The 20,813-nt window shown below is 38.3% G+C and overlaps 1 long non-coding RNA gene across 1 annotated transcript; it reads left to right on the forward strand.

The window, feature by feature from the left end:
- The first annotated feature begins 7,992 nt into the window (after window positions 1–7,992).
- Window positions 7,993–18,657, forward strand: LOC140595857 (uncharacterized). Its single transcript, XR_011997790.1, has 3 exons — window positions 7,993–8,237; window positions 9,469–9,569; window positions 14,512–18,657. It is a non-coding gene; the product is annotated as an uncharacterized lncRNA (long non-coding RNA).
- The last annotated feature ends 2,156 nt before the right edge of the window (window positions 18,658–20,813 follow it).

The raw sequence follows: 20,813 nt of genomic DNA on the forward strand, positions 1-20,813 counted from the left end.
ATGTATCAAAACTTATAAAAATAGGGAAATTTTTATCATCACTTTAGGTGGAATTTGTGTGCTAGAACTCACCAAAAGAGAGAGAGAGAGAGAGAGATTTATCATAGTCGGTAACATTTTTGTGTGGGTCTAGAACAACTTTAGATTTTCTATGAAATTTAGAAAGTTTTTTTTTTTTTTTGTCTTTAAAGTGGAGGGCTAGGAAGTGCTATCTAAAGTTGTAGCAAAAAAAAAGCTCTTTTTTTAGCAAAAAAAAGAGGGGGGTCATTATTATTTCTTCCAGATTTTCATTCTGCATCATTCATTCTTCAAATATTTATTACTGTGTATCAGTGGTTTCAGGGAATCCAATGAATAATGTACTTATGTTCCCTGTCCATTTGGAAGCAACTGGTTTGCCATGGCTTGAGAGGGATAGGTATAGGGTGGCCTGGAATTTGGGGGCTAAATAACAGGTACATGATGGTATAATTAACTGAGCTAGAATAAACCGAAGATGACAAGACTTTGGGGTGGAGGATGAAGAAGGGAAATCAAGAATTCTATTTTTCACATATTAAGTTTGAGATGTTCATGAAACTTTCAAGTGAAAGGTCACAAAGACAGCTGATGGAGAAAGTAATGGGTTCATTATCACATTTAAAGCATTTAAAGCAATGGAACTGAACAACATGCTAAAGAAAAAGTATGTAGAAAGAAAAGAGATCCCAAAACTAAAATCTGAGCAGCCCTAAAATTTAGAATTTGGCCAAGTACAGTAGCTCAATAATACCTAGGAAGCCAATGTCATTGTTGGATGGTCAAATGTTTAGGATGTTTTGTTTTGAGTTTGCCCCTTTGGAATTTAAAAATATTGGCCTTTAAAAAAAGATTTTATTTATTTATTCATGAGAGACACAGATTGAGAGAGACAAAGAGAGAGAAAGAGAGAGAGAGAGAGAGAGAGGCAGAGACACAGGCAAAGGGAGAAGCAGGCTCCATGCAGGAAGCCCAACATGGGACTCAACCTTGGGTCCCCAGGATCAGGCCCTGGGCTGAAGGCAGCGCTAAACCGCTGAGCCACCTGGGCAGGCCCAGTATTGGCCTTTTTGGAGCAACACAGAACAAGTTTGTTTCTTTTCAAGTAGATGAAGAAGTCTCCTTGTATGTTTTCTATTGGGTTTCTCTCTTTTAGTCTAGAAATATCCAAATGCCCTAGAACATGGCTAAGAAGCAGCCATCTCCCAAACCTTAATGTTCCAGTTTGACCAGCCAGCCATCTGCAGGACTTCTAAGCAAATGCAGAGTGATATGGAGTGAAAAGAAAACAGATGAATTACTTTCAAAACCCACTGCTGTGGTCTTAATGAACCATGACTGTGGTTATAACTAAAGCATGGAAATGGTCTTCTAGAAAAAACCATAAGTCTAAAAGGGCACATTCTATAGTCAGTTGTGCTTCCAGCAGCTTAAAAAATATGGAGTAGGAAGGTATTCTCTGGTGACACTAAAGCAACTACATACTAGCTGGACTTTCGCTGTAATTAAGACAGGCTGTTCATGTTTCCTTGAGTTCATGACTCCAGCTAACTCATCTGTCTTTGTCCAGTCCTGGTTTTGATTCCCATTTCACAACTCTGATTTAATGCATTTGTTACTCAGCTATGTGATCTTGTATTTGGAATCCATTAATTGACCTTAGCATCACTCAAACTCTGTACTCAGCTCTCCATTTTGAACATATTTACTTACTACTTTGTTCAGTACTTAGGCACTTACCCTAGGCTTTGGTCTTGCTATCTCCTGACATATATAAAGAAAAATGCAAAAACAGGTATGATGAGTAAAAACTCCAGCCATCAGGCAAAGGTCAGATTTTCTTCTCCTACTTTGTATGAAGCTGGTGACTTACCTGCATTGGCTTGTTTTTAGACACCTCTGCATGTTTAACAGTGCTGCTACCTAGTAATTTTTTGACCAGGAGACAGATGACTAAATAAGTCAAAAGCCTTCCAACCTACTGGGTGGTCAAGAATGGTATCCATGTGGGTACTAAGTATCTGACTAGATAATTGGTTGAGGTGATTCTTCTCAGGTTACCATGATTCAGAGCTGAATATACCTCCCTTTATAATACAGATCTTCACCCAATAATGGGACCATAAACTGGGCCCACTTCTGGTGTGGCTTTTCCCTTTGCTTTTCTATGAAGTACTCTGTCATTGAACCTCCTCCTAAGGATATCATCTACCTTCTTCTTCTCTAAGCAATGGTTTTCAAATCCTGGGTATACCAGACTAATCAGGAAGAGCCTTTAAAATATATGTCAGATATTCTTTAAGAGATTTTAATTCAGTAGTTCTCTGGTGAGGCCAGAATTCAACATTTTCTAAAGCTCATTTTGAAGTTTTCTAAACCTAAGTAACCAGGTTTGGGAACCACACTTGCAAAGAATCTAAGTCAAGGCATAAGGTCATGGCTTTATGGGCTACATCTTCTCTCTGGTTTCACTCTATCTGGTTAACTACTATCCGGTAGTCATGTTGGTCAGTTAGTTCCCACTTTGACCGTTAGTACTCTTTTGACCGTTCTGATTCTTAGGTCTTAATGGATTTACTGGTTTCTCTAGACTCTCTGATCCCAGTAATCTTTTGATTCCCTGTCTAGTTCACTGAGAGAAGTATAAAATTTGTTTCTGTAGTTTGATATGTGACAAGGTGCAGTGACTGCACTTATCAAATATCCATATACTCTGGATATTTCTCAGCCTTTCACCCCTTCCCATGTTCCTAGTTCTATCCAAGAGATTGAGAGACACATGTAATGTGTCTTAATGGCTTAGACCATTAAGAACTGGTGTGACTTTACATCCCTCTTCTCTCTATAACAGCAATCTTGGAAGCCGCATATTGAGATGGCATCACCACAAAATGGAGGCGGAGTTTTCATCAGGGAGTTATGGATGAAGGGGAGTCTCCATGAGTCTCCATCATTGCTCTGCGTGAGCAGTAAATAATTATTCTTCTGAGCCACAAAGATTTCAGGATTAATTTGTTACTACAGCATGGCCTACCCTGCCCAAGACTAAAGAGAAACCATGACTTCTGGGTAAAATGCTTCCAAGAGAACTGAGCCCAAGCCATCACCACAGACTGTCCTAATTTCTTGTTCTCTTTTCTCTCCAAATAGCACATATCCATCCACTTAATGCCGCAGAGGAAAAATCATAATAGTTACATGGGACAAAACAGCTGTGCTGAATAGTGAAGAAAGTGTACCTCTCACTTAAACAGTGATTTTAATTCAGAAAAGTCACTTTCAATCATTTTTAATTCCCTTGATGTTTACCTTAACTCTTGTACATTCAGTGCCAAAGGTGGCATATTCAGGCAGAAAGGTGAAATGCATGAAATAGGCAGAAATAGGACAATGGACAATGGTGGGACCTCGCACATGGAGAAGAACAAATAGAAAAAGGCTAGATTGTCTAATGGTAATCCATGCAAATCAAAGAAAATAATAGCTCTACCTTAAATAAGAAACGGAAGGCCCAAATGACCTGCCATTGCCACTATGACTTGAAGCTGTAAGTACCCACAGTAATTTTTATTGGTTATAAGGGCCATTTTTAAAAAATTTTAGTATATGCATTGCAAAATACTATGCATCTCTTAAAAATGTGATTTGAAAAGTACTAACTGGCAGGGGAAAAAAAACCCAATAAATAAATATATATGTAATTAAATTAACTATATTTATATTTAAAATTACAAAAAACAGTTAATAACATTAACATGCACTCTTAAATACCAGAATGGATGTCTCTGGGTTGTAGCATTATATTATTCTTACTGACTTTCTTTTATTTTTGTGTCTTTTCCATCTCTTCCAAAACAAGGATGTGTTGTTTTAATAATCAGGAAAAAAAAAATGTTACCTTAGAAATTGGAATTTAAGAATAAAGGACAAATATATAAATATTAGCTATGAGATTTTCTAATATTTCTACTTTAGCTGCATACTTTATAATATAGTATATTGTGTGTGGTGTATTTGCAGTCTAGTAATGGCTATACTAAATTATATAAAAACCAACCTGGAACTGCTATTCATCTGCAAGTTCTGGTTAAGTTGAAATACATATATCTATTATACTTCATGCATTTCAGAAGGAGATTTTGCTGATTTTAATAATTATCATAGCTAACTCACAACAGAGAATAAACCACAACTTAAAAATACACCAACATGAGTATAGTTGTAGGTTGCAACAGACAATAAAAAAAATTCTGTGATTACAGCTACCAAAAGAATGCAAATAATGTTTTTTAAAGATTTTATTTTATTTTTTAAGATTGTATTTATTTATTCATGGGAGACATAGAGAGAGAGAGAGGCAGAGACACAGGCAGAGGGAGAAGCAGGCTCCATACAGGGAGCCCGATGTGGGACTCGATCCTGGGACTCGATCCTGGGACTCGATCCTGGGACTCCAGGATCACACCCTGGGTAAAAGGCAGCGCTAAACTGCTGAGCCAACCAGGGATCCCCAAGAATGCAAATAATTATGAAGACTTTTGTTCTCCAAGTTTTTCCTCTGTTTATTCATTAGAATTCCTTGGCATCAGAAGTTCACAGCTGGCCTGAGATGGATTCATTAAACTCTAATTTGATTGGGACTTTTGTTTCTTTGTTCTTTGTGTCCCCAGGTGGCAACTTTGGCTGGATATTACAAATATTTGTGCCATGTCAGGTAGAGTAACATAACTTTGCCTATGAATTATGTAATCAGAACACAATTCTCAATGTTAATCCTAAAAAGGCATTACTTTTACTCTTACATTACATTAAGATTATTATTACATTACTATTACTTTTACTTATTATTACTACTACATTACTTTTACTCTTACATTACATTAAGATTAATTATTACATTACTATTACATTACTTATTACTTTTACTTATTATTACTACTACATTACTTTTACTCTTACATTACATTAAGATTAATTATTACATTACTATTACTCTAGGTAATAGCACTCTTCTGTCCGCATAATCTTCAGCATGTGAATTTTACTTATAAGCACCAAAGCACTACATACACATTTATGAATGGATGACCAAATGTATATAACTTCCCAGAGCAATTAGGAACTAAATATAAGTTGCTTTTTAAAATGACATAAAAGCTCTCCTAAGTGTTCTTTATCTAAATAATTTAAAGGTTGATTTAATATAATTTGGAGGTAGATAGCAAGATAGGTGGATAGCAAGATAGGTGAAAAACATGGCAAGGAAGATCACTTGGCAGGAAAGAGGAATGCAGCCTAAGGTCAGTTAGATAAGGAGAATCACAAAACCATCTGGAAATGCTTTAAATTAGATATGAAATACAATTAAGACCCAATAAAATCTTCAAAATTGACAATCAAGTATGATTCACCTTGCTATGCTGGTAGGCAGAAGAGACTGTGGAGACAAAAGTGGCTGCTAACTAGATGCTATCACAGCAGTGGCTGCTGGGTTATCCTAGAAGCACAGATAAAGAAATGTTTGGAAATTTCCATTTTGATAAATCTACCCAGAACTTTATAATCACAAAATCACCTATGGATTAAAAAAAAAAAAAAAAAAAAAAAAAAGTTGTTCTGCTGTCAACATACTTATAAATTTTGTAATTTCAAAAAGTAAAATTGAATTTTTGTTTATGTGCTTAAAAAGCTAGGGTCTGGTCCTGGCAACAGTTAAGGTGAATAGGAAGTGAAAATTAAGACACATATCAGGGGAGGTTTCTAGACTATACATGTTCTGGCTGAGCCACCCAGGGAACCCCCAAGAATGCAATAGAAGGTCCCAATAGAAGATAGACTTCAGCGGCATCTGAGTGGCCCAGTGGTTGAGCATCTGCCTTTGGCTCAAGGATTGATCCCAGAGTCTTGGGATTGAGTCCCACATTGGGTTTCCCACAGGGAGCCTGCTTCTCCCTCTGTCTGTGTCTCTGCCTCTCCCTGTGTTTCTCATGAATAAATAAATAAAATCTTTTAAAAAAAAGAATAAAAGAAGAAGAAGGTAGGCTTAAGGCTCCAGAGAGTTCTAGAATGGTGGCTTCTGAGGGCTGTGGGCACTCTCCATTCACAGTACAAGTGCAGTTCTCTTGCAGGGTTCCTGACCATATGGCGTCAACTGAACATATAGCCATTGGCTCCTGGAACAGCAGCCTGTTTAATGGGGACCTGCTCTATACTTAGAAGCATTTTCATTGTAATGTTTACACTGTTGGAGGTGCTTGGTTCTGAAGTATGATCTCAGAAGCTGAATATGAAAAATGGATGCCAAACTGGCCGTCAACCTGTGAACACCCGGCAGCATCATATGATCAAAATAAGCATGAGGACAGAGTCATTTGATCTATGGAAGATGTTCTCAAGTCTGCAATGACACCAAAAAGAAAGAACTGTCCTCAACTGGAAAGAGCCAATAAATTTTATTCTAGATTCTACAGAGACACACCTATGCTTTCCATACTGTAATATGACGCCAGTGTCTAAATTTGCAACGTGGTGAAAGAAACAGAAAATGCATCTCTGCCTTAAGCTTCAGACCACTGGGGACTTGAAGGGACATCAAAGAAGCCCTTCAAGTCTCTCGATTTTTTTTTTTTTAATTTCTGGTGCTTACCATGCACTCCTGACATTAACAAGCTTAGTTCCAGGAAGCACCTCCTGGGCCAGAAGATAAGACTTTCTTTCCCCTGAATCACATTTTCTTAAATATTTTGCAAAGCTGAGGTATAAGCCTTTTAATAGAATTATGCAAAATTTGCTCTAACTCTATATGTTTTCAAAACGAAATACTGCTTTGAAGAGACGCTGTATTTGCAATGTCCACGTCAGGCAAGGAAAGCTGGAAATAGGAGGTGGTGAGGGGGACAACATTGTCACCCCAAACTTGGGCTTCATTCACCACTAAGGTTATTTTGTGCAAACTTAAAGCAGTATCTCCTTCTGAAAGGTCAAACTTGCTAGGTGTAAATGCTGACCGGTCAGTAGAGGATTATCCTCTTGGCAGGAGGAGAAACCCAGCTCGAATGCACCTCACTCCTGATTTGAACTGTCTGGATGATGGGATAAACACATCTAAGGCACAAACCAGGGCAATGACCTCAGGGAGGCAAAGGGACTTGCATCCCTCCCTGAAATGGAGATGCAAGCGTAAATTTGTAAAAGGACCACGGCTCCTTGCGAAATAATCTTCTATTTCCTAGTTTTCCCTCTTGAAATAATGGAAGACATTTTCTTTGAAATGAAACTTAGGGAAAGATGACTGTAAATTATTTCTTCCAGTGTGAGACACACTTAGCATTTCAGAACTGGATAAGACTCTTTGTTTAACAGATTAGTGTATTTGTGCCTGGAAGATAGTATCACAGAGAAGCACAGCAAATGCTCTGATTCTGCAATTTTTAGGCCTTCTGCATGTGGGTGGAACACAGTCACGTATTTGAAATAACCCCAGACTCAAGGACACCGTCTTATCATTGCAGTAACTCGTTGGAACTAAATGGCTGATTGAAAGCAGTATTTGGGGGGCTCAGGTAATAGAGCAACAAGACGATGTTTAGGTTTGAGACAGAACATCTGCTGTTCTACGCCTAAAAGTTGCTGATATGAGGCCCTCTTCTCCCCTAGAAGTGGCTCTTGAGAGAGGAGTGTTTGGCAAAGCACTTTCAGGACTAAAAAAAAAAAAAAAAAAAAAAAAAAAAAGGCACAAGAGAAGGGCAGCACACGGGGACCTCTGCCAAGCTTTGATTCTGACCTCGATTCAGCTTTTTGAAGGTCTCTAGCTAAAGATGACATTTACTGCCACAAAGCCATTTCCTAATAACGTGGCCTGAGCTGAAAATCCAATTCCAATCACCTTTCAACAATCTATTTTTATATTAACAAACACAGATGACAAAACCCTGAGCCTCCAGCCCTTTCTCTGTCCCAAAGTCATGCCTGTCTGCCTGCTTTGGTGCCACTGCCTGCTCGACCTGCCCTTGGAAGCAGCCCAGGGCCCAGCGGCGGTGAGGTGAGTCCCTCGCCCACAGCCCAGAGGTTGTTTGCTGCCATGTGTCTGTGCAATGTGCACACTCAGCTAGCACCTCTGCCAAGGAGTTAAAGTCGGGAACCGACAGTTTCAACTATGTAAGCTGGATTTCAAAATAAAGTTCCTGTGCTCCTGGCCCCTCTGAGTGTTCCGAGCCCAGGTGAGCTTTACTGTCACCCTCCCGGCTGGCTGCGTGTCCCTCCTCTTGCGAGCTGCTAGATATTTACTCAGGGTTAAAATGGACATCCGTGGGTCAGCAGAAGTGGAGGAGTTTCTTTCTTGATTTATTTGTTCTTATTCTTGTCCAATATGATTAGAAGCCACCTCTCCGCAGCTGCTCCATAATTTGTACCATGTTTGCTTCTGGGATTTTTTATAATAGTGCTGTTCCATGGAATAACATTAATATTATGAAAAAGGGATCACTTTTTGCAGTTTAGCATGAAGTGGATGGTGTCTTATTATTAAAAATTGCTGAAGGCTACGACGCGTAGGTAATTGGTTAATCCATGTAAAGTTTAACCTTGGCATATTTTCCCCTAGAGGAAATTTCTATATAGGCAGAAAGACAAATAGGAAAAATTAAATCAAACCCAAAACATACCTACTGACCGAATTCTGATCAGAATAGCAATATCCTTTCCTTGCTGCTGATATATTTCTAAAAAAAAGGTGACTTCCCACTTTGGACTAAAATGATGTCAGGTTATGCAAAGAAAATGTATAGCTCTTCATTGGGTTTTTGGTTCATTTTGTTTTTACAACCCCTCCTCCCATTCTCTTCCCCAATTAACAGGTTCTTCATAGGCACAGATAAACTGTATGTTCTTTTCCAAGAAATTTCTGCAACAGAGTTTTTGGATGGGGTCATATTACGACTCTAAATATGAATAACACAGCAGAGGGGAAAAAAAAGAACGGCATGCTGGTAGTATGGGTATTAGCTTGCGGTTTTGAAACTAGCTAACTATGCATAGACCCTGGGTACAGTTCAGACATGACTCTGATGCTCTATCCAGTTCATACTGGTTTGGTTCCTGAGTTAAAAGTGCTGAGAAAACAAACAAGCAAACAAACTAGTCTCCTGATTGGCTGCTTTTCTGGGGCATCATCATAGAAGGGCAGGAATGACAAGGGAGACAGGATCTGGCTTCAGGGAAAAAAGATCAATCATATATGAAATATGCATTTTGACTATACTGTAAATATGACCATAAATGTGAATGATTAAGCATATCATTTTCAAACTCTGCAGTTTCCAGAATTTTAAATTTCAGCATAATAGATTCAGAGTAAACCATTGGCCTTTGCACTTATCATCTTATAATGTGCATTTGATCTTAGAAATATTAAATATTGGCTTTTTCTTTATTTTCTGCCTCCCTTTCTAGAGCTAAGAAGTAAGAAACCTTGATTTGCTTCATTTACTCCTCCAGCTCTAGACCTGGACAAGTGCCAGGTACACAGTTGTTACTCAATAAATGTGTGTTGAGTAAGTATTGATTCTTCTCTTTTATTTCTCTGTTCCATGAAGCTGGTTGGTGATTGGTAACTTCTGAAATAATACTCTATCATCCCATATTTACTAATGACCAAAAGCAAAATCTCTACTTTTTTATTTCAACATATAGTACAGACTGCTAACATCTTGTGGATTTTAATATCATAGCTTGAAATGAGTTGAGACCCCTTTCTAATTTGGAGAGTTACTGCTTGGTTATCAATTTAACTGCTTATGAGATTATTGGTTTCTTGAATGGAGGCCAGAAATAACACTGAAATAGAATACTCTTTCCAAAGTTCTCTTATAAATGCACCATCCAATTAAAGAAAGCTGAGAAAACATGACTTCAAAGTGCTTTCAAGCAAGTGAAGTCAAGTTTTGTACACAAATGGAGTGCTGCTTTTATTTCACATAAGAATGTGTATCTGCTTTTAATATAATGTTGATAGGAAAATCTTGTTACTGCTGAAAAGAAACAACGAATGTCCTCTAACAACTTGCAAACCTCAGCCAGTATGTTCTGGGCTCCTGGACTAGTGGGCCTAACTAAGTCTCAGATGCTGTGTTTTCTAAACAAAGCAGACACCTGCAGCTTCTAATTCAGTAGACAAAAGTAGGGTGGAGAAATCAGAAATGCTTATAATCATGCCATGTGATTTGTATGCAAGTTATCTGCAGGTTTCACTTTGAAAAAAATTTAAAAATTTTAAAAAAGAAACAAGATTTCATTTTCCTTTTGAGCTCAGCTCCCATAGATTGAATTCAGGTATCTGGCTGCCAAACAGATACCTATATGTATTGATTTTAAGTAAAGCAAAATGGCCAAAAGACTATTAGAACATGCTTATACAATTCTACAAATTTTCATCTTTTCCTTTATTCAATAGAACCAATTCTATTACTTAATGTTCAATTTCCTATTATTCTATTATTCAATAGAAGCTTTTGTTTAAGACAATGCTACAAATGCTGGCAAAAGTCAAGTGCAGGAAAGAAAATCAATAAAAATATGTATTCTTCATTTGGCAAGCCACAAAATATTTTCTTACATATTTTCTAATTTGATTCTCATTGTAACTCTGTAAGGAGTCAGGGCAGGTGTGTGTTAATCTAATTTTGCATATGAGCACACTGAGGTTCTCACTTGACCGGTGCCAAATAAGTAGAAACCAACAGCAGAGTGTGACCATTCCTCCTGGGACCACTCCTGCCTAGTTAAGTGCTTGTTCAACTACCCTTCAAGGATTTCCTCATTGCCTTTCAAATTCCTTGACTCTTTCTTCTCTGGAAACATTGCATGAAGAGCTCTTAGTAAAGTGTCCACCTCATGGTAACCAGGAGAAAGAGAAAGAGGGCTGGATGTTATTGTTGTAATTATGATTAAATGTGATAACGTGTGTGAAAGTGCTTTGTAAGTCACACAATATCACATGTGCAAGTGTATGTTATTATATGCATATATATATGCATGGATGGTGATGATGATTACTATTGCTTATATGATCCTAGGCATTAAGACTTCAAAAGAGAAACTCTTGAAACTTAGAGTTATCTGAGAAAAAAAAAAAGATACCTACCAGTAAACAAATTTAGTATAAATCATAAGAGAAAAAATGGAGGAAGGAGAACATGCATAAATAAAAAATACTTTTATTTATTTTTTTTAAATTGCACATCTCTTTTATTTTTTATTTTTTTTATTTTTAATTAACTTTTATTGGTGTTCAATTTACCAACATACAGAAAAACACCCAGTGCTCATCCCGTCAAGTGTCCACCTCAGTGCCCGTCACCCATTCCCCTCCAACACCCGCCCTCCTCCCCTTCCACCACCCCTAGTTCGTTTCCCAGAGTTAGGAGTCTTTATGTTCTGTCTCCCTTCCTGATATTTCCCAACATTTCTTTTCCCTTCCTTTATATTCCCTTTCACTATTATTCATATTCCCCAAATGAATGAGAACATACACTGTTTGTCCTTCTCCGATTGACTTATTTCACTCAGCATAATACCTTCCAGTTCCATCCACGTTGAAGCAAATGGTGGGTATTTGTCGTTTCTAATTGCTGAGTAATATTCCATTGTATACATAAACCACATCTTCTTTATCCATCATCTTTCGATGGACACCGAGGCTCCTTCCACAGTTTGGCTATTGTGGCCATTGCTGCTAGAAACATCGGGGTGCAGGTGTCCCGACGTTTCATTGCATCTGAATCTTTGGGGTAAATCCCCAACAGTGCAATTGCTGGGTCGTAGGGCAGGTCTATTTTTAACTCTTTGAGGAACCTCCACACAGTTTTCCAGAATGGCTGCACCAGTTCACATTCCCACCAACAGTGTAAGAGGGTTCCCTTTTCTCCGCATCCTCTCCAACATTTGTTTTTTCCTGCCTTGTTAATTTTCCCCATTCTCACTGGTGGGAGGTGGTATCTCATTGTGGTTTTGATTTGTATTTCCCTGATGGCCAGTGATGCAGAGCATTTTCTCATGTGCTTGTTGGCCATGTCCATGTCTTCCTCTGTGAGATTTCTCTTCATGTCTTTTGCCCATTTCATGATTGGATTGTTTGTTTCTTTGGTGTTGAGTTTAATAAGTTCTTTATAGATTTTGGAAACTAGCCCTTTGTCTGATATGTCATTTGCAAATATCTTCTCCCATCCTGTAGGTTGTCTTTTAGTTTTGTTGACTGTATCCTTTGCTGTGCAAAAGCTTCTTATCTTGATGAAGTCCCAATAGTTCATTTTTGCTTTTGTTTCTTTTGCCTTTGTGGATGTATCTTGCAAGAAGTTACTGTGGCCAAGTTCAAAAAGGGTGTTGCCTGTGTTCTCCTCTAGGATTTTGATGGAATCTTGTCTCACATTTAGATCTCTCATCCATTTTGAGTTTATCTTTGTGTATGGTGAAAGAGAGTGGTCCAGTTTCATTCTTCTGCATGTGGATGTCCAATTTTCCCAGCACCATTTATTGAAGAGACTGTCTTTCTTCCAGCGGATAGTCTTTCCTCCTTTATCGAATATTAGATGACCGTACATTTCAGGGTCCACTTCTGGGTTCTCTATTCTGTTCCATTGATCTATGTGTCTGTTTTTGTGTCAGTACCACACTGTCTTGATGACCACAGCTTTGTAGTACAACCTGAAATCTGGCATTGTGATGCCCCCAGCTATGGTTTTCTTTTTTAAAATTCCCCTGGCTATTCGGGGTCTTTTCTGATTCCACACAAATCTTAAAATAATTTGTCCTAACTCTCTGAAGAAAGTCCATGGTATTTTGATAGGGATTGCATTAAATGTGTAAATTGCCCTGGGTAACATTGACATTTTTACAATATTAATTCTGCCAATCCATGAGCATGGAATATTTTTCCATCTCTTTGTGTCTTCCTCAATTTCTTTCAGAAGTGTTCTATAGTTTTTAGGGTATAGATCTTTTACCTCTTTGGTTAGGTTTATTCCTAGGTATCTTATGCTTCTGGGTGCAATTGTAAATGGGATTGACTCCTTAATTTCTCTTTCTTCAGTCTCATTGTTAGTGTATAGAAATGCCATTGATTTCTGGGCATTGATTTTGTATCCTGCCACGCTACCAAATTGCTGTATGAGTTCTAGCAATCTTGGGGTGGAGGCTTTTGGGTTTTCTATGTAGAGTATCATGTCATCAGCGAAGAGGGAGAGTTTGACTTCTTCTTTGCCAATTTGAATGCCTTTAATGTCTTTTTGTTGTCTGATTGCTGAGGCGAGGACTTCCAGAACTATGTTGAACAGCAGTGGTGAGAGTGGACATCCCTGTCTTGTTCCTGATCTTAGGGGAAAGGCTCCCAGTGCTTCCCCATTGAGAATGATATTTGCTGTGGGCTTTTCGTAAATGGCTTTTAAGATGTCGAGGAAAGTTCCCTCTATCCCTACACTCTGAAGGATTTTGATCAGGAATGGATGCTGTATTTTGTCAAATGCTTTCTCTGCATCTAATGAGAGTATCATATGGTTCTTGGTTTTTCTCTTGCTGATATGATGAATCACATTGATGGTTTTACGAGTGTTGAACCAGCCTTGTGTCCCAGGGATAAATCCTACTTGGTCATGGTGAATAATTTTCTTAATGTGTTGTTGGATCCTATTGGCTAGTATCTTGTTGAGAATTTTTGCATCCATGTTCATCAGGGATATTGGTCTGTAATTCTCCTTTTTGGTGGGGTCTTTGTCTGGTTTCGGAATTAAGGTGATGCTGGCCTCATAGAACAAGTTTGGAAGTACTCCATCTCTTTCTATCTTTCCAAACAGCTTTAGTAGAATAGGTATGATTTCTTCTTTAAACGTTTGATAGAATTCCCCTGGGAAGCCATCTGGCCCTGGACTCTTGTGTCTTGGGAGGTTTTTGATGACTGCTTCAATTTCCTCCCTGGTTATTGGCCTGTTCAGGTTTTCTATTTCTTCCTGCTCCAGTTTTGGTAGTTTGTGGCTTTCCAGGAATGCGTCCATTTCTTCTAGATTTCCTAATTTATTGGTAAATAATACTTTTAAATACAGTAAGGAACTAGGGTGCCTCGGTGGCACAGTCAGTTAAGCCTCTGACTCTTGGTTTTGGCTCAGGTTGTTATCTCCAGGTTGTGAGACTGAGCCCTGCCTTCAGCCCTAGTTGGGCTCCGCACTCAGTGCAGAGTCTGCTTGAGATTTTCTCTCCCTCTCTCTGTGCCCTGCCTGCTCTGTTCTCTCTCTTTCTCAAATAAAAAATAAACAAATCTTTAAAATACATACATACATAAATAAATAGAATAAGGAATTAATTAGAGTATGCTGAGCTTTGAATAATTGCTCAAATGTGATTGAAGTTGAGTTGTAGGAGGAGACATGTGTCTTGTATCCCAAACATCCCCAAATGGCACATAAATAAATACACAGAAGCTTAGAAGGTCTCATTTTGTTTTCTCAGGAAATTTCTCGTAATTGCATTTGAGTCTGCATGAGATGTTGAGCATTTCAGAGGAACTGCACAGTTTGGCTCCTGTGAAGTGTCCTGACTTGACCAGGTCTGAGTGTCTATCCTGAAAGCAAGGAGGCATTCCAGCAAGATCCTGTGCCTGATGACAGCCTGATAAAGTAACACAGATTGCCTCACAGCCTTGTTATTGTCATCTCTTTATGTCTCCTGGTCTCTGTGCTTCATCTCTTTCCCCATAATTCCCTATTGCTGTTTGTAATCAAATCCTACCTTGGGAATGTCATACTGGAGCATGAAGAGTACAACTGCCACTCCGGGCTCTTCTGCCGTGTCAGAGCATAAGGTGTTGTTTGACATTAAATAGAATTACCAGAGTCCTTTCCATCGAATGAATGTTACCTAATGCTGGCATCAATAAATGGTGTGGTCCCTTGGTCTGACCCATTGAACAGGAATAAGTCAACATCAACTTATCGCAAGTGCGTGTCTATGTGTATATCAGAACAACTTTGCATGGAGGTCTGAGGGGCTTGAATGACATTTTTCTCCTCTAGTTGAGTCTGAAGAAGAGAAAACAAACAAAAGAAACTTTATCCTTGCTGACAGATTCACAAATATCATGCATCTTACAGCAAATTGAGAGTCACATATGACTCCGACCCTCTACAGCTTTGTAGTCTGGATTGTATGTAACGTAATCCAGAATCTGGATCAGATGATATCTGGTGTGTTCACTTGATTTGTTGAGGGCATCAACTATCAATGCTTCATTGATCCTGACTCAAATGCCCACTCAAGAAATTCATGAAGCATAGACCCCTCTAGAAGTTTATAAATCTCTTTTGAATCCCATTATACGGTAACCACCCAACATCACATACTTGAAAAGTGCATTGAAACAGTAGTTGAGAAATAGAATTCAACACACTCTATGAGTTCCCACTCCTATTCCTTTAAGGGAAATTTAAAAATTGGTCTGGAATGGATGCTTTCCTACCTCTTGAGCCTTCTGAAGAGCTTGAAAGCAAAGGTCATTTTTCTGTGACATTGCCTTCCAAATAGAGATAGAAAGAAATACTTTTAAGATATTCAGAGGACTAAAGAAAAACTCAGTCATTCCCAGACCCACTAATCTGGTCTTTTGAATGTGAAAGAAATAAAAATATTTCAAATTCTTTACAGACACATAGAACTTCAAGGTGAAGTAAACTTTCTAGTCCCTGCTTTCCATTTCTTTATTCCCACCTTGGAATAATCTTTGGGATGATAAGCATCTGCCCACAATAGAAGTTTTATTTACTAAGAATCTACTGTATATCAGATCATAGACTAGGAGCTTCAGGAACCTCATTTGGAATTCTCATTTAGAATTTCAGTTCCTGGACATATTGTCTACCCACCTTGCAATAAACAAAATGAGGGTAAGAAAAGGTAGGTAATTGGTCTATGGCAAGAAGAGCTAGACTGAAAAACTTAGAGTCAGGTCTGTCTTATTTCCAAACTGTGCACTGTTTTTTGTGTCTGCATGTCCATGTGAGTGGGATCCATCATACAAAGATACTGAATTTCTGTCTGCTCCAGATTGTCTACCTACTAGTTATTTGACCATGTGCAAATTACTTCAGTTTCTTTGACTAGAAAATGGAAATGATAATTTTTGTTCCTTGCAGTTCATAGCATTATGGCAGAAGTGAAATGAGATAGGTAATATATGGTGTTTTAAGTGCTACAACGCTTTCAAATCACCGGCTAGATCTCCTAGACAGCCAAGAGGTCACTATCACTCTCTGCTCAATGAGATATCTTCAGGAGTGACTTGAACACCATCTGCAAGGCTTCTTTCCCTACCTCATTTAGGCCTCTACTGAAATGTCACCTCCCTAACATTAACTTCCTCAATTGTCCTATCTGAAAAGCCACACACTCAACCGCACCACACTCTCCCTGACCATTATCATTTTCCTCTTGGCACTTAATACCACATGATGCCTGGTGTCCTCAAATAAAATGTGATTCAAAGACTGCTATGTCCCAGCTGGGAAAAACAGAACCTGTGATATTTCTAGAATAAATAAAAGAATGATAATTAAGAATTTTAGGCACTCTGAGGGCATTTGGGTGGCTCAGTCAGTTAAGCATCTGCCTTCAACTTGGGTCATGCTCCAGGTTCTGGGATGGAACCCTAAACTGGTCTCCCTGCTCAGTGGGAAGACCACTCCCTGCTTCTCCTCTCTCCACTGCTTGTCCTCTCTCTCTTTCTCTCAAATAAATAAATAAGACCTTCAAAAAAATTTTAGACACTATCATAGATCAGGGAATATTGATTTGGGCAGGTGATTCCATTATATACCCCTTAAATCACACCATAGATGTCTCTGACCACGCTTAGGAAAGACTTCAAAGAGCTCTTACTAAATCTTGCACAATGCTTTTTGTTTTCATTAAAATGAAGAGTTTAGGTAAAACCAGTTATTTCCTTCAAGGCTTCTGACTGATTTCCATTAAAGTTGCTGCCTTTGCAACAGTTCCTTGAGTGACGTGTATTAACCCCCTTATAAACTCTCAGAGAACAGAGAATGCCATATGCCTTCATATTCATGCATTCATTCCTTCATTTTTATAATTATTTGACAAATATTTTTAGAGTACTTCCTGAGCTAAGCAACATTCTAGATGCTGAGAATATAGCAGGGGCCAAAGTCCTTGCCTTCATGGAGCTTATATTCATGTGGGGAGAGAGACAGACAATTGGCAAATAAGCAAGTATATTTGGAGAATAAGCAATGTTGTGCAAAGAAATAGAAGAAGAGAGAGATCAGGAGCTGAGGGATTGGTTGTAAAGGGCAGCTAAGTCTTGGGAGGTTAGGGAAAGACATCTGAAGAAATAAGAGGTTAAACAATATGGAAATGGGGTGGGGAGCAAGATGTTAAAACAGGGAGGTGGGGCTCCAGGCAAAAGAAGAGCCAGTGACAAGTCCCTGAGGTAGTGATGGTCTGGGCATGTTCTGAGACTAGCAAAAAGGCAGTGTGGTGGGAGTTGCTGAAGCAGGCAGCTGGGTCATTTGGGATCTTATGGAACTGGGGCCAGAGTGTGTAGAGGGCAGTGAGTGAAGAAGGAAACAGCTACTTGATAAGAAGGGTAATACGGGAGTGGGCCTTAGAAGGACACCCTTAGAAGGACATAAGATTCTACTTTACTCAGGGAGGTGGAGGCCACCAAAAAATTCTAAGGAGAGGAGTGACATAATGTGACATATTTTTTGGAAAGTCACTCTGGTAGCTGGTTTAGCAATAAACCATGGGGGGTTGGAATATATGTAGAAAAACCAATTAGGTCATTATTGAGAGAAAGAGTGAGGTCAAGGATGACACCAAGATTTGGGGCCTGAGCAACCAGGACCAAATTGCCACACAATGAAATGAGGAAATGGGTGGAGTTTGGGGCTTGGGGAAATGGGGAATGTAGGCACTCAGTTGTAAATAACAGAACTCATTTGGCCTATTTACACAGCAGAGTAACTGAGGAGCATTCAAAGCTGCTGCAGGAGTGCAGAGTACCAAGCTCAGAGGTTGCAGCCAGGAGCACAGCCCAAACAACACCACAGGCTGCTCCAGGGAAGACACAACCCTAGGCCAGGCTGACACCAGACACCGGAAGCTCCGCCTCTGCTGCCAGGAGCTCCAGCTGTCACTGTGATCCCTACCAGAAAAAAATATAAATAAATAAAGTGGGACACATGCTCCTGCTTCTCACTCCGCCTTTCAGATCTGGGGCACCTGATGGGCAGAACCTGGTCACAGGCTGCAGAAGAGCCTGGCTCATGGGGTTCGGATTTTCAGCTTGAGGATTTAAGAGCATAAGCCCCCAAAAGGCTATTCACAAAGGTTTGATCAGCAGCAAGCCTGGCAAACATCCTGAGATATTCTTGCCATCATTGCTTTGCTTGTTACTAAGTGCTCAGTGAACATTTTCTTAAAAAACACATATTTTTTTTTTCTACCTTCAGATTTAGATCAGGTTTCTTGTGGAATATGTGCCCAGTCCTACCCCAGACCTAGAAATAAAAAAATTTCAAGAGAAGAATTAATAATTGTCTTGAAGCATAGGAGAGAATACACACCAACTAATCAATAAAAGGATAAATAAAATCGGAAATTTGGGAAGCTCTAGTCAACTGTTGCATAAGAATACTCATTATCACCAGATAGTTACTAACTACTTATGTTTTCAATTACTGAGAAGTTATCAATGCTAAATGCTACTGTGCAAAATGCTGACCTTCAGCATTTCATTTGACTGTCATACCAAACCCATTGAGCAGAACTAGGCTCGGAGAGGTTCAGTATCTTGTATAATTAGTAAGTGATAGGATTCCTTGTCCTAAACTCTTAGCTACAAGGCTACATTCCTTAATTTCATCTTTAAGGAAACATGATGTCAAGTAAGGAACCAAGAGATCCACAGCATAACAACCCACTCTACTTTCATTAATTATGTATCTTAACTTTATTTTTCACATGTCATTAAAATAATCTGCTAAGAATTCATTCATCTTTATTTTTAAAAGATATGCGTCTGTGTACAAAGGATCAGGACATCCTAATGGTGCAGCAGTTACTACTCAGGTTTTTTTTTTTTGCAAGAAAAAAAAAAAAAGAAACCCTGGAAATCTAATTATTAGTTAGGAGCTGACCAATAAATTGTGACATATTCTCTATAATTGAATACCACGAGTTCTCTGAAAGCATGGGAAGATCTTTAAGATATACTTTTGAGTTAAAAAATACCTACATGGAAAATAGTGGCTATCGTGTGATTCTGTTTGTAATCCTATAAACACAGATTTATATGAGTATAGATGCATACATAGTACATAGAATATTTCTAGAAGGATACATAAACTACTGGGAGGAGGGGAAAAGGGATTTGTAAAGGGTAAGGGAGACTTTACCTTTCAGTTTATATCTTTCTGTATGGTTTCAATCCTACTTTGTATATAGATAAATTTTATACTTAACAATAATGAACTTTTTCAGTAAAATCGGGGTTTGAAATATTGTTGAGCCCTTTGGAGAAGTTACTTTATGACTTCATACACTTCATTTTAAAATTATGAGGGCATAGAGATCATTTTATTGTTTTGATCTTTACACCAAATGTTCTTATTAGTCTTGATTGTTTTCTTCAATATTCATAGATAAAGCAAACTGCATAGTGTTAATGTATAGACATTTGTTGTAAATGATCATATTTTCCCTCTAGATAAAAAGAACACAGAATTATACACCTAAAAATGGTTAAAATGGTAACTTTTATGTTATGTGTATTTTACCACAATTAAAAAAAAGAACATAGAACTTCATGACATAAAGTATTCATAATCATAGCTAAAAACTCTGTTGCCTGCCCAGTGCCTGGCTCTGTGAGAAGCATGCAGGACCTTTATTTCCCTGAATCTTCATATTTCTATAAGCTTGGTGCTTTTCCTGCCCATTTTACAGAGAACGCTGAAAGAAATGATTCACCCAAGAGCATGCAGCTGGAAAGAGGTGAATGCAGAGATAGCCCAGAGAGTGAGCATGGCCATGGAAGCCCACGTGCTAACACATTACTCTTCACTGCCTCTCAATACAAATGAGCTTGACTCCTGGGAAGATAACTGTGACATTCCCAGAGAAAATGGACTCATTCTTCCTTAAACATATGTTGTGAAATGTGAAGCTTACCAACACAAAAATTATTTAATATAAGGATCTGGGAATTTTCAGGCTATATTTTTTGATATACAAACTGTAATGTTGACAATAGTACTCAGCATTCATGGTATGGTTAGTAACTGGTAGGGGGAGTTTTCCATCTACAATAAGTAACTAGACTACTTGCTAGTTAAATTTTCCGGCTATATCAGTGATGAAGAGAAAACTTGTCTTCATCTTTAGTATTGAAAATATTCTTGAAATAGATGTGTCCACTTGCTTTTCTTAGTAGAATAGTGATAGGATCTTCTTTTGATAAAAGAATTTTGTTATGCAATCATTATGAATATCAGTGGTCATTGTCTAAACATACATTAAGCTGAATTTATATTGAATCTGTCCTCTACCTTGAAAACTTCCTTCTTTATACTAAATCATCAATATGGGCTTATTTTAGATAGTTTTCTCCCATGTTCTCTAGAAACAAAATTTTCAAAGTCATTCTGGTTAATTGGATTCTAATTCATAAAGTTTGGCTACACACTAATGTTTCAAGTGGTTCCACCAATGAATAATTTTGAATTGCTGGGTTTGGA

The sequence above is a fragment of the Vulpes vulpes genome, chromosome 1, assembly GCF_048418805.1.
Source record: "Vulpes vulpes isolate BD-2025 chromosome 1, VulVul3, whole genome shotgun sequence".
Classification (NCBI taxonomy): Eukaryota; Metazoa; Chordata; class Mammalia; order Carnivora; family Canidae; genus Vulpes; species Vulpes vulpes.